This window comes from Microcebus murinus, chromosome 10 (assembly GCF_040939455.1).
Source record: "Microcebus murinus isolate Inina chromosome 10, M.murinus_Inina_mat1.0, whole genome shotgun sequence".
NCBI lineage: Eukaryota > Metazoa > Chordata > Mammalia > Primates > Cheirogaleidae > Microcebus > Microcebus murinus.
In genome coordinates, this window is record NC_134113.1 from 52,432,248 (window position 1) to 52,445,741 (window position 13,494).

General features: G+C 40.6%; 1 protein-coding gene across 3 annotated transcripts in view; it reads left to right on the plus strand.

Moving 5' to 3' along the window:
- PCED1B (PC-esterase domain containing 1B) overlaps positions 1-13,494 on the plus strand; it is a 214,286-nt gene that overhangs the window by 10,832 nt on the left and 189,960 nt on the right. For all 3 annotated transcript variants that reach the window (XR_012921433.1, XM_076007205.1, XM_012752252.3), the window contains exon 2: positions 10,887-11,043. The gene's annotated coding sequence lies outside the window, so the exon portion shown is untranslated. The remainder of the gene's footprint in view (positions 1-10,886; positions 11,044-13,494) is intronic.

Sequence of the window (13,494 nt, forward strand, 5' to 3'; positions counted from 1 at the left end):
AAATGCATTTTCCCCCAGGGTTATGATTCCTGCTTATAGGCAGACATTTACAGTCACATTCTCTCCACACGACTGTCTCACCATCAGAAACTCCATTTTTTTAAAAGGTGCATCCTGTGTTGTTGTTTTCAACTCCCTCCAGCAGACACAAAAAGACACAAACGCATCCTATAAACAATTCAGCGGAAATACTTAGCAAGCCACCCGTCCAGAAAACGACTCACGGAGCAGGGAAGCCTCTGGAGCTCGGGGGACAGGCCGCCGACGTGGTGCCTTCCGAAGGTCTGCGCGTCAGTCGGTCCGCGTCTGTCACTCCTGCACCTTCCGACTTCCTTTCCCTCCTGCCCCCGGCGGGCGGCAGCCTCTCGCCGGCTCTCAACTTTGGGGAGTTTCGAGCAGCCGCGGCGGCAGCAACGAACCGGGCGCAGCCCAGCTCTCCGCTGGCTCCGGTGGGTTCTCCCGGGCTCTTCTCATTGCACGGCTGAAGGTACCGCCTCGGCGCTCCGGCCGCCGTGTGCCCGCGCGGGCGCCCCGCTCCCGCAGCCGGGCCGAGGGGCGGGGGCGCGGGCGGCGGGCCGGCCCCGCCTCTGCGCGCTCGGGAGGCGGCAGGACCCGGGTTCCCGCGCGCCCAGCGTCGGGGAGTCGGCGCCGCCCCCGCGCGCCCTCCCTCCTGCGGGAGCCGGCTCCCGGTCGCGGGAAGGGGCGCGTGGCGAGGGGCGCGGGGCGCGCGGCGCGGGAGGGGGCGCGGCGCAGCCAATCCGAGCGGCGGCCGGCGCCCCCCTCAGGCCGCCCCGCGCCCCGCCGCCGCCGCCTCGCGCTTCCCGCCCCGGCCGCCCTGGGGACCTGGAGAACCTCCGCGCCGACGGGGGCGGGGGCGGGGTCCACACCCGAGGCCCGGACTCGCGTCCCCGGGTAAGGACGCACCCATCCACTGTCCTGCCAACGGTGTCCGTTCGTCCAGCCCAAAGCGGGGCAGTGGTGGGTCGGGGAAGGTTAAGGCGGAGACGCCCAGCCCCAGAGGGAGGGGTCCCCACTTTGTCGCGGCCGCGCAGAGCGCGTCTCTCCCCCAACCCTGTTCACTCAGTCCTCCGACCTCAGAGCTTTGCTTTGGGGCGAGGGCCTAGGGGGCTTTCTGGACCTAAGTGCAGCTGGCTTTCAAGGTTTACAAAATAAACACAGAAGCAGCTTTACGTCCCCGCCCACATTTGGGGAGGAGGTCGGGGAGGAAGGGAAGTCTGGCACGCTTCCTCTGGAGCGACAGGGATCTCAGCTTGAGGGAGGGTACCGGGAGGGCGCGGCGGGGACACCCCTCACCTCCCTGGGAAAGTTCCATCTCTTTCCTAACTCAGAAGGCGGCGTCAGGGATAGTGCCCAATTTGAGGAGGAGGAGGAGAAGGGCAGCAGAAAAGAAGGCTAGGAGCCGACCTTCTGGCTCGAATGCAAAGATAGGGGTATTAACCTAAATAATCATAATAATAACAGTAATCCTAGAGCCAGGTCCTTTTTCTTTCTTTTCCTTTTTTGAGCGTGTGTCCGTGGCTCGCGCCGTCCAGGGACCTTAGAGGTGGGCAGGGTCCCCACTCCGGAGCGCTGGGGTCCAGCCGGCACAGAAGGTGCGAGCTGGACAAGGCCGTTCGAAAATGAGGTAGAGGGCATGAGACTGATGAGCTTTTCGATTAAAAATCCATTTTTGTTTAATTCCGAGATAAGTTTTAGCGATGGGATTTGGCTGAGCCAAATGGCCCATTTGGCCATTAGATCCGGATTAAAAGAAAGAAATTACTGCGCTGGCAAAAGATGCTAACCGCAGCATGAAGAATAGCAGACCAAATGGAGAAAACAGGGCAGGGCAGATAACTTGTAATATCACTTGAAAAATAAAAACTAAGACAATAGCCACCACCTTTCCCCCCTCCCATACCCCTCCACACTTATGCAGTCTTGGCTTTAGTGAAAGTTGGTCCCTACACTGTCCCCGAGTTATTTCTGTGGGAGCACAGATCTGTCAGACCAGTGCCTAATTTAAGTAGAATTGTGTGCATTGTTAATTTTGTCAGCCTGATTGTGAAATAAAGCTGGAATAGCAGTGATAAATCAAGACATTTTCAAGTGAGGACAACTTGATTCAGGTTAGCTTCAGTTTCATGAAAAGTTAAATTTTCGCATAGGAGTACAGGCATTCCTCACTGTGAGCTCCCCAGGGAGAGGCAGAGACTGAGATTTTCTAATATTAGGCCACACTTCCTGGGGTTCTGAAAAATAAATCTTAGTCCCTAGGTCTTCATTTTTATGGAGTTGGAATGGCTAACACGGATAAATAGAATTAAAATTACTCAGAGAAATACTTTTCAAAGGACTAATAAATGACCAGGTTTTTGCAGTATTTTGCTAACATTCTATTCAAAGAAAACCTTGAAGGCAGAAGAAAGACCTATATTTAATACAAAGATGGTCTAAGAAGAATAAGTGAGTTTTAAAAAAATGGAAATGGGAAGGTTATGTTTTTTATAGCTGCAGGCAAGTCTTATAAACATTATGCAGATATTACACAACATAAATAGGCCAAATGCACTTAAAATCCACAGACAAGGCTATTTATCCATTTGAAGACCTGATTTGGGGGTTTTAATACATTTGTGGAGAGGAAGAAAGTTGTGAAAGAGTGGGTTTTACTAGCTGGGGAAAGAGGCAGGTGAGAGTTGACCTTAATGGTGTGATATAATAAGGTAAGATGTGCCCTTATTTTGTGGAGGGTAAACATTTTTATCTTTCTAGCATTCCTTCACCTCTTTGCCTTCTTCTAATAGATCTCGTCTTTCTACTAGAAGGTAAATACCATGAGGGCAGCAATTTTATCTGTCTTGGACACTACTCTATTCTCAGCTTCTAGAACCCTGGCTGACACATTAGTACATTTTTGATGAATGAACTGATGAATGGGGAACCTATTCAAGGTGGTTAAGGAATGGTTTACTCCACCTGAATCTTCTGGTTGCTATCCTGTTTCTTTACACCTCAAAAGTCTGTCTGAAAGACATAGGGAAAGAAAGGGAAAGAAGAGCCCTACAAACATGATTTGAGTCTGGATCCAGTAGTAGCTGAAGGCCACTGCACACTTTAATTTCCTTGTTAATTATACTTTCCACCTCCCTCATTTTTTTTTTTGCCTAAATTATTCTGAATTGTGCTTATGTCACTTGTGACTGACAGAATCCCAATACATACAATGATGGAAATAATAAATCTATACTCAGCCATTATTATGTGCCAGACATCTACATTATTTTATTTACTGGTCACTACAACCCTGTGACTTTATATAATTCTATAACCCAGATGGTAAACAACTGTGTTCCAAATTATTTGGAAATGAAATGGGATGCAATTATCTCAAGGGTCTATTTGAAGGATTTAGATTAAACAGAAGAGAGATGTTTCTGCCAGTGTGGATCCAACCTAGAATGGGTTGCCAAGACAGATGGTTGAGTTGCCTTCTCAGGAGTTTAAAATAGGACAGATATTCTTCTGGTCTCTTCCACATGACATAATCTATTGGTATTTTTGACCATTCGATAATGGCTCCAAGGAATAGTAGAAAGAAAGTGACTTGACAGTTGAGATAATTCTGAATCTAGTGTGCTGATCTGGATGTGGTCATGTGAGTGTCTGGCTGGGTTTGGAAATAACTTCTGCCTCTAGGCAAGCGAGTTGAGGAAATGAAATCTCAGGGGTTCTTCCAGCCTTGTGATTTCCAGATTTTCTCAGGTTGTAATCAAAGAGCTAAGGAATTAGAGATCTAAGAAATTGTTATAGCATGAGTTTGATGATTCTAAAGTCATTTTTACTAATAACACTCTAATAGCACTTTATATCTTTTGAAGGGCTTTCACATTCTTTCTCATTTGATTCTAGCATGCTTCCTGCAATCAGGTGTAATTTGGACACTGGCAGACATTTATCGTGCCCTTTTTATAACCTAGGAGGCACATTGGATGTTCTTTGGAGATGGAGTTCACGGGGGTTGCTGGCTCTACAGGCAAACAGGAGCTTCGTGTAGAGGTCTCCTCACTCTGGTGGGCAGCACTCTTAATAGGGTTTTTATAATGTAAGTTAACTCTTAGCCCACAGGAAGCACATACCTTTGCCCAGCAACTCTAGAAGTGCACTCAGCTCCTATAGCAACCTGTTCTCTTGGCCTACTCCAGTTGATTTTTATAAGTTGCCCAAGATTTGCTATAGGACCAGATCTCTCACCCAATCCTATGTCACTCACAATATGGAGACATATTTTCAGAGCAGGCTCAAACCCTGGCTTCTGTGCTTTCTGAACTCCCAGTGTGCACAGGGTGTTTGTTTCTCTGGATGCCCCCTTTACTTGACTAGAAATTGGGTGGGGGTTACTTGGGGAAGAGCTACATGTCCTCCCAGGAAGAGCTCACAAGGGGCAACTCTAAGTAATTACCACTCACCCATCTGATCATTATTATCTCTTCAATCTTCATTGACATAGGCTAGGTAAAATTCACAGAACATAAAATTCACCATTATTTCAAAATGCATAATACACTGATTTTTAGTTTACTCACAACATTGTGCAACCATCACCACTAATTATAGGATACAGACTCTCCTTGACTTATGATGGTACTGCATCCCAATAAGTCATCATAAATTGGAAATATTGTAAGTCAAAGATGCATTTAACACACCTAACCTACTGAACATCATAGTTTAGGCCACCCTACCTTAAAATGTGCTCAAAACATTTATATTAGCCTACAGTTGGGCAAAATCATCTCACATAAAGCCTATTTTATAATAAAGTATTGAATGTCTAATGTGATTTATTTGAATACTGGACATACAATTGTATGGGTACTCATAGTTTCTACTGAATGTGTAACTTTGACACCATTGTGAAGTTGAAAAGTCTTAAGTTTTCACTTTGGGAACCATCATTAGATGAACTGAACCATCATAAGTTGGGGGCCGTCTGTATTTTCATCACCCCCAAAAAGCCCCATACCCAGCACTTCCATTCCCCATTTCCTATCCCCAGGCAACCACTAATCTACTTTCTATCTCTATGGATTTGCCCATTCTGGACATTTTTTATAAATGAAATCATATAATATGTGTCCGGCTTTTTTGTGTCTGGCTTCTTTCACTTATCATACAGTTTTCATTGTTTGGATGGAGTTTTTTTAGCTAAGGGGGTTGCAGAAAGCCCTACATAGTTAGTTTAAAGCCATACATAGTTAGTTTAACCAAAGCCTTATTTACCCCAAGTCTTTAATTATAAAAGTATTGAACCTCTCTGTGATCACAGAAACCTACCAGTATTATGAGGCAAGGAGATCTAAGATCTCATTTTTAGCAAAACCCTTTACCCTGTTTATAAACCCCAAGAGTTAATTGAGGATATAACAATTGATTAGTTCTAAAGTTCCTTTCAACTTCAAAAAATTAACCTGATTTTCTCATAACAATGTGTCCTCTGTTGCCCAGGTCCCAGGAACATGGACTATTAAAAAACTAATTAGTGCAACTCAGTGTTTATTTTCTTAATCTGCCAGTTAGCACTGTGCTGGGCAGACACAAGGTCCTCTCTCTCTCTCTCTCTCTCTCTCTCTCTCTCTCTCTCTCTCTCTCTCTCTCTCTGATGAATAATGCCAGTCCCATTGCTTCTTTAGGAAAAGTAACTTACAGCAAGTTCTCTATAGTTGAGAAATCACTTTAATCTATCAAGTATTCTATTATGATTGGGTATCACATGTTCATTGTAGCATTGTTTCTAAGAGAAAAAATGAGCACAGGGATGTGGGTAAATAAACTAGTGTACGTCCATCTGGTGTCATACTATATTGTCATTAAAAAACAATGTGGCAGGGGACTATCTGTTGACATAGCAAAAAATTACAAAATGGTATGATTCCAATTTTTGTAAAAGAAAAAAATATGCATGTGAATTACATGGTACGTGTAGAAGATCATGTGAAAGGATATACCTACGTCATAAACAATGGTTTTAACATATTTCTTCTCTTTCCTTATTAGTATATTCTATTATTCTACAATGCTTTTGTGATAAGAAAAAGTACCATGAAAACTTATAATTATTTAATGTGCATCATGTGCATCAATGTTTCTGCTTAATTATGATTCCTACTTCATTATCAGCTACTGTAGTTTCAGAGAGCAAAACTTCTTCTGGCTTCTCAGGTAGGAAGTGACTCTGACTTCCCCTGTTTTGTATAATAATTCCCATCCTGTCATTTATTTGACAAATATTGACTAAGCATCTACTGTGTGCCAGGCACTATTCTTTACTCTGATCATTACAGCAATATACATACATGCTAGGATAGCCACACAAGCCTGACTGAAATGAGGCACTTAGTAGGCACTTATATATTTCTTATTGGCCGGTTGTCCACATTGCCAGGTTTGGGGCTCAACATTCTTGGTTGGGATCAACTCTCAACAGCCATGAATCTTTCTCTCCCAAGGCACATTCTTAGGCCAGTCTTGATGAAGGTGACATGGTTCCCTGCCCATGCCACCTTTTGTTTTTCAATGAGAAACAAAAATAAAAATAACAACTAAAAACTTTTTTCTCTGAATTAGTACTATATATGCTTATTGTAGAAAAATTGCAAGGTATAGGAAAAAGATAAAGAATCAGAGAATGCCATTCATAATCTCACTGGTAAATTACAGTTTCTGCTCAAAGGCTAATTCCATTGCAGTGAGAAACCTGAGAGGTTTGCAAAAGGATGATTTTTTTTCTTTGCCATAATTATGTAATGAGAGAAACAAGCATATCTTTTTTTTAAATCCTCATCCTTAGCAATGAAATAAGCAGATAAAAATTTGCTTTAAATTTAAATTTGCTTTAAAAAACTCAGTGTGTTAAAACCATACACCTAGCATTGTGATCGTATGTGATACATGCTCTAATTTGGGGTCCCCAATCCATGGTGAGTTGTATAATTATTTCATTATACATTAACCATGTAATAATAATACAAATAAAGTGCACAATAAATGTAACGTGCTTGAATCATCCCAAAACCACCACCTCCCCAACCCCAGTTCATGGAAAAATTGTCTTCCATGAGAACGATCCCTGGTGCCAAAAAGGTTGGGGACCACTGCTTTCATTTTGCTCATTATTAGCCTGAAGAGATCATCAATTCAATTTAGGAATTGAATTCCTAAATGCTATTATATCCCTTAAAACTGGGGCTCATTTTATCTCTCTGATAAATACAGATAATATTTAACCAACCCAGTTTAAAGAACTATATGAAGCATTCAGATTCCTGTTTTATGTCCTTTAAAAAATTCGATTTCCTGTAGGAGTAATTAATTTATCATTGCTGTATAAAGATGAATTTAATTGTTCAAAATAATATCTAGTTTGAAGGAACCATTACTCACCCACAAACATTAACACAAAAGAAAATAAAACTAAGAAAGAAAAGAATAAACTGTTTCCACTATGCAGCCAGCACTATTGCAAATACTTATTCAATTATTTTGAGCAAATACATGGCCCTCTATGGTGGATACTTTATGGGTAATTTGCTCTGGTAATTTGACCTTTCAGTTTGTGATAGTGAAAAGAAACATCACGTTATTATAAGAGAAGAACCTCTGGAAAGATCCAAGAAAGTGGTCTTGATAATAAGAACTACCAGTTATTGTGTCCTGGTAGTTCATATGGTGTTAAGACCATATAACAGTCTTCTCATTTAATTCCTACAAAGAGCCTAAGAGATGGCCATTAACATCCTCATTTGCTAATGAGGACCATGGGGCTTAGTTGGTTTTTATAACGTGCCCAAAATTAGCGGTGGAACTAGATCTCTCACTGAAGTCTGTCTTGGTCTAATTTCATACTTAACAATTTAACTCTAATGCTTCCCATTTAGGGAGTAGCCGGGTCAGCCATCATTTAAATTCCATTCAGCAAAAATTGTTAGTCCTGGCCACACTCCCAGAGCCATGATATGGTTGCTCTCCTCTAGGAATTTGTAGTGTTATTAGAAGTAACTATAAGATATGACAGCATAGAATTCAATTCCAAATTGGATAGAATCGAGAGCCAAAATATGTACAGAAAATGTGCAACAGAAAATATGTACTTTGGACTTCAAAAATTCCAAATACATAAAGAACTTTAGATCTTGCTCATTTTGTTGATAAAGTATCTGATACAACAAAGTGAATTGTATGCAAAATAAAAATAGAATCTGGGGGAAACTGTTAAATGGTCAGAGATGAAACTTGTCTCTCAGATTTAAGCAATGATAACGTGAACCCTATGGCTCATCTTATCCATGGTATTAACAACACAGAATTATAAGCAAGGAAAGCACTATCTTTCTCTGAGCACATACCAAGGATCTGAAACACCCTCTAATTAAATGCTAAATGACAATGTGTAATAATAATAATAATAAAAGTGCAATGTAGTAAATAGAGCATTGAATTAAAAATCAAATCCCTGGGTTTTGGTCCCAGAATGTCTATTTATTAACTGTGTGACCTTAGGTAAGTGACTCAACCTTTCAGATTCTCCGCTTCCCCATTTGTGAAATGGAAATGCAGTACCAATTATATACCCTGTTTAATTTCCCAAGGTCGACTGAGATGAGACATGTGAAAAGGGCTTTGATGTAAGAGAGTATTGCCTTATTGCCCTTGTGCCTTGGACATGGTCTGACACAGCACAGATGTTTAACAAATGTTTGCTGAATGTAATGGCTAGGTTTATGTACAAAATAAATAGAGCTGGAGAGGTGTCTCACCACAATGATGTTTGTACTAATTATGTGGCTCCCTCGAGCCAGGCTGTGCCAGAGTACAGCAGGTCCTCATTTGGCCCAGCTCTGCCTTGCTCTCGGTGGTAGTCTCTGTCGGCTGCTGCAGACTGGATGAGCCCACTGGTCTGCGTGCCTGGGCTTCTCAAAGCCCCAGGAGACTCACAGGTGGTGTTTTCTGGGGACGACCACAGTGGAGACCTTTAGTCAGAAGTGATGGTCAGCACTCTCAAAACACACTGGAGAGTGCCCAAACGGGTTTTGAACGATAGGGAAAGCCAAAGAAAGCAAATAATAATAATAATAATAATCACTCTCTCCAGAGAACAGTTTTGACATGCTGCTATTTGCTTCTTGCATTGTAATAAAAATACATGGTCGGAAACCAACATAGGTTTCCTTGGCAGCTATTGTGTAGAAGAGGTCAGGTGCAAATCTGAACACGTTGCTGGAGGATGAGTCTGCTCACTGACATTTCCTACTTCATAGAAACAGCAGGATGATGGAAAACATGCTTATCGTGGCAGTTATCCACATTTGTGCCAAAGTAGAATTTTCCATTCACTCGGTATTTATTAAAACTATTGTACATCTAAATTCCTCTTTTCAAAATTCCCTTTGTTGGGAAAGCACTGAGAACCTTGGCTCCTTGGCTGTATAGTTGTGTGTGCATCTGAGCCAATTTCTATAATATCCTTGGCTGTATTTTTAGAAAGAGAATACGCATTGACCCAATGAGCATTAAAATGTTTGTTTGTAGGGTGTGCCTGGGGGAAGCTGGATGTGAGCTCTACAGAGAGGGCCAACTGGATAACATTAACATGAGCCCAAGTTGGCAGGTGCAGAAACTTGATATTTTGGGTGTCTCAGAGTTAATTTGATATGTGGAGAATGACTTAAAATATAAACCAAAAGAATATCTACCTATCAATTTATAGCAAAAATCAAGTGAATCAGAACTTGATGTTGATGCAAATGAAAACCACAATGAGATATCACCTAACCCCAGTGAGATTGGCCTTTATCAAAAAAATCCCAAAACAACAAATGCTGGCAAGGATGTGGAGAGATAGGAACACTCTTATGCTGGTGGTGGGACTGCAAATTAGTGCAACCTCTGTGAAAAAGAATTTGGAAATAGCTCAAAGAGCTAAAAATAGAAATACCATTTGATCCAGCAATAGCACTATTAGGCATCTACCCAAAGGAATAAAAGACATTCTATAATAAAGACACCTGCACCCAAATGTTTATGGCAGCACAATTCACTATTGTAAGGATGTGGAAACAACCCAAGTGCCCGTCAATCCATGAGTGGATTAATAAAAATGATATATGTATATAATGGAATACTACTCAATTATAAAAAACAACAGTGATCTGGCACCTATTAAATTTTCCTGGATAGAGATTGAGCCCATCCTCTGAAGTGAGGTATCACAAGAATGGAAGAATAGGGTCCACATGTACTCGCCATCAAATTGGCACTAACTGATTAACACTAAGGTGCCCACACGGTAGTAATATTGTTTAGGGATTGAGAGGTTGGGGATGGGTAAACTCACATGGTGAGGATTGTAGGGTGGAAAGGACATGCCTCAAATCATTGTTTGGATGTGGCAAAGTCATTAACATGTAACCAAAATGTTTGTATTCCCATAATATCCTGAAATAAATAAATTTAAAAAAAAAGAATTTGATGTTGGCCTGGTTGTATTCTCTGGCTGTAAGAAAACTTTGGGAAGCCAAGTTTATAATCATAAATATGTTTGGTGAGTGTGAAATAATAAAGAAGAGTAGTTTGCTTGATGAGTTTAATGTTTAGTGGTATCAAGCTATTGTACATGGTCTAACCAGCAACACAAGAGAGAGATGTCTGCCAATAAGACCACATACTCAGATTGGCTGAATATGATACTATCATGCCTGGACAAAAGGCACCAAGCAGTTAATCAGTGAAGTCTTAATACAAAAGAAATACAACTGCACCCTGATTCTGCCCTAATCAGAAAATTCTCCTTTGTATTAAAGACAATCTCTCCCCTCTTCCTTTATCAGAACAATAACAGTCTGCAAAGGCAGAACAGCATCATAAATATGGTAGAATTGTGACCATGCACAGGAGAGCAAATGGACAAAGACCATAGAACTCATATCAGAAAGACATTATCAGAAAGCTGAGGAACCATCTGGAGAGAAAAGCCAGTCCCGGGAAGTAAGTCAGTTATAATTGTTTTTTATAAAGTCTGGGCAGCTCTCCTGTTTCTATATTCCTGAAGAATTATACAAGACAGGTGTTAATTTTTCCTTAAATGTTTGGAAAAATCATTGGTAAGCTATCTGGGCCAGAGGTTTTCTTCTTTAAAATAAAGGGCTCAATTTTTTAATATGTATTTTAAATTTTTTAATAATATTTTTAATAATTATTGATATTTTTTATCTTGTCTTCTGTCAGCTTTGACAAATTGTACTTTTCAAAGTTTGTCTATTTCATCCAAATTATCAAAATTTTCAGCATACAATTGTTTTTAGGATCCTTTTATTATCTTTTTTTGTGTTTGTGCCATTCAACTTTTTCATTGCTGTTGTTGCAAATTTGTTTTCTCTACTTTTTATCAGTCTTGTTTAGTTTTATTAATTTTGTTAATCTTCTCAAACAACTAACTTTGACTTTGCTGATTTTCTCTGTTATATGTTTGGTTTTTTTTTTTTTTTTTTTTTTTTTTTTTTTTTTGAGACAGAGTCTTGCTTTGTTGCCCAGGCTAGAGTGAGTGCCGTGGCGTCAGCCTAGCTCACAGCAACCTCAAACTCCTGGGCTGGAGCGATCCTTCTGTCTCAGCCTCCCGAGTAGCTGGGACTACAGGCATGCGCCACCATGCCCGGCTAATTTTTATATATATATATATCAGTTGGCCAATTAGTTTCTTTCTATTTATAGTAGAGACGGGGTCTCGCTCTTGCTCAGGCTGGTTTTGAACTCCTGACCTTGAGCAATCCGCCCGCCTCGGCCTCCCAGAGAGCTAGGATTACAGGCGTGAGCCACCGCGCCCGGCCTATATGTTTGGTTTTGATTTCCTTGATTTTTGCTTTTATCTTTATCCTTTGTTTTCATATGTTTCATTATTGTTCTCTACTTAAAATCAACACTGAAACATTGATTTTTAGCCTTTTTTTTCTAATACATGAATTAAAGGCTATATATTTCCTTCTAAGCACCATTTTAAGTTTTTTTTTTCTATTCTTGCTATTAATCTTTAGCTTAATTCCATAGTGGTAAAAAATATTCTGAAAGATTTCAATATTTTGAAATTGTTGAGGCATTTTTATTTATTTATTTATTTTGAGACAGAGTCTCGCTTTGTTGCCCTGGCTAGAGTGAGTGCCTTGGCGTCAGCCTAGCTCACAGCAACCTCAAACTCCTGGCTCAAGCAATCCTCCTGCCTCAGCCTCCCAAGTAGCTGGGACTACAGGCATTCGCCACCATGCCCGGCTAATTTTTTGTATATATTAGTTGGCCAATTAATTTCTTTCTATTTATAGTAGAGACAGGGTCTCGCTCTTGCTCAGGCTGGTTTCGAACTCCTGACCTCGAGCAATCCACCCGCCTCGGCCTCCCAGAGAGCTAGGATTACAGGCGTGAGCCACCGCGCCCGGCCTTGTTGAGGCATTTTTAATATTACAATGTATTGGTTTTAATAAATGTTCCTTGTATACTAGAAGTCAAAACGTTCATTAGTAGTGCAGTTTTACATACATGGCATTAGATCAGGTATGCTAATTTGCTGTTTATATCTTCTGTATCCTTACTGATATTTTATTTTTTTCACTTGTTCTGCCAGCTATTTGAGAGAGATATGCCTCTCATGTGATTGCTGATTTATACATTTTTTCTTGTCATTCTATCCAGTCTGTTTAATTGATTTTGAAGATATAATATGTATTTAGGATTGTAATATTTTCCTATTGGATTGACCTATTTGTAATTATGAACTGCTCTCATTACCTCTAATAATGTTTCTTGCCCTTAAGTTCACTTCATATGCTATTAGTATAGCTAGGTAGCTTGGGGTGGGGAGTTAGTGTTTCCATGGTTATTCTTTTTATATTAAATATTTCTTTGTCTTTTTTATTGTAGAATATTACAGGTGTACAAACATTTTGGTTACATAAATTACTTTTGTATAGTTTGAGTCAAAATTATAAGTGTATCCATCACCCAGATAGTGTACATTTTACCTCTTAGGTGTGAATTTACCTATCTCCTCCTCTCCCCTCCTGCTTGATTTCTGTTGACTTTTGTTACCATATGAGTAACAAATGAGTGTTGATCATTTGCTTCCAATTTAATAGTGAGTACATGTGGTGTTTGTTTTTCCGTTCTTGTGATACTTCATTAAGGAGGATGGTCTCCAGTTCCAGCCAGGTTGTTACAAAAGGTTCACCACTTTTTTAATGCCTGAGTAATACTTCATGATATACATATACTAGATAGATTAGATACTGATTTTGTAACCTGAGAATTTGCTGAATTTATTTATCAATTCCAGGAGTCTCAAGGCAGAGTTTGGGGTTCTCTCGATATAAAATCATATTGTTAAAAAAGAGTGATAGTTGCCTTCTTCTTTCCCCATTTGAATACACTTGATTTCCTTCTGTTGCATGATTG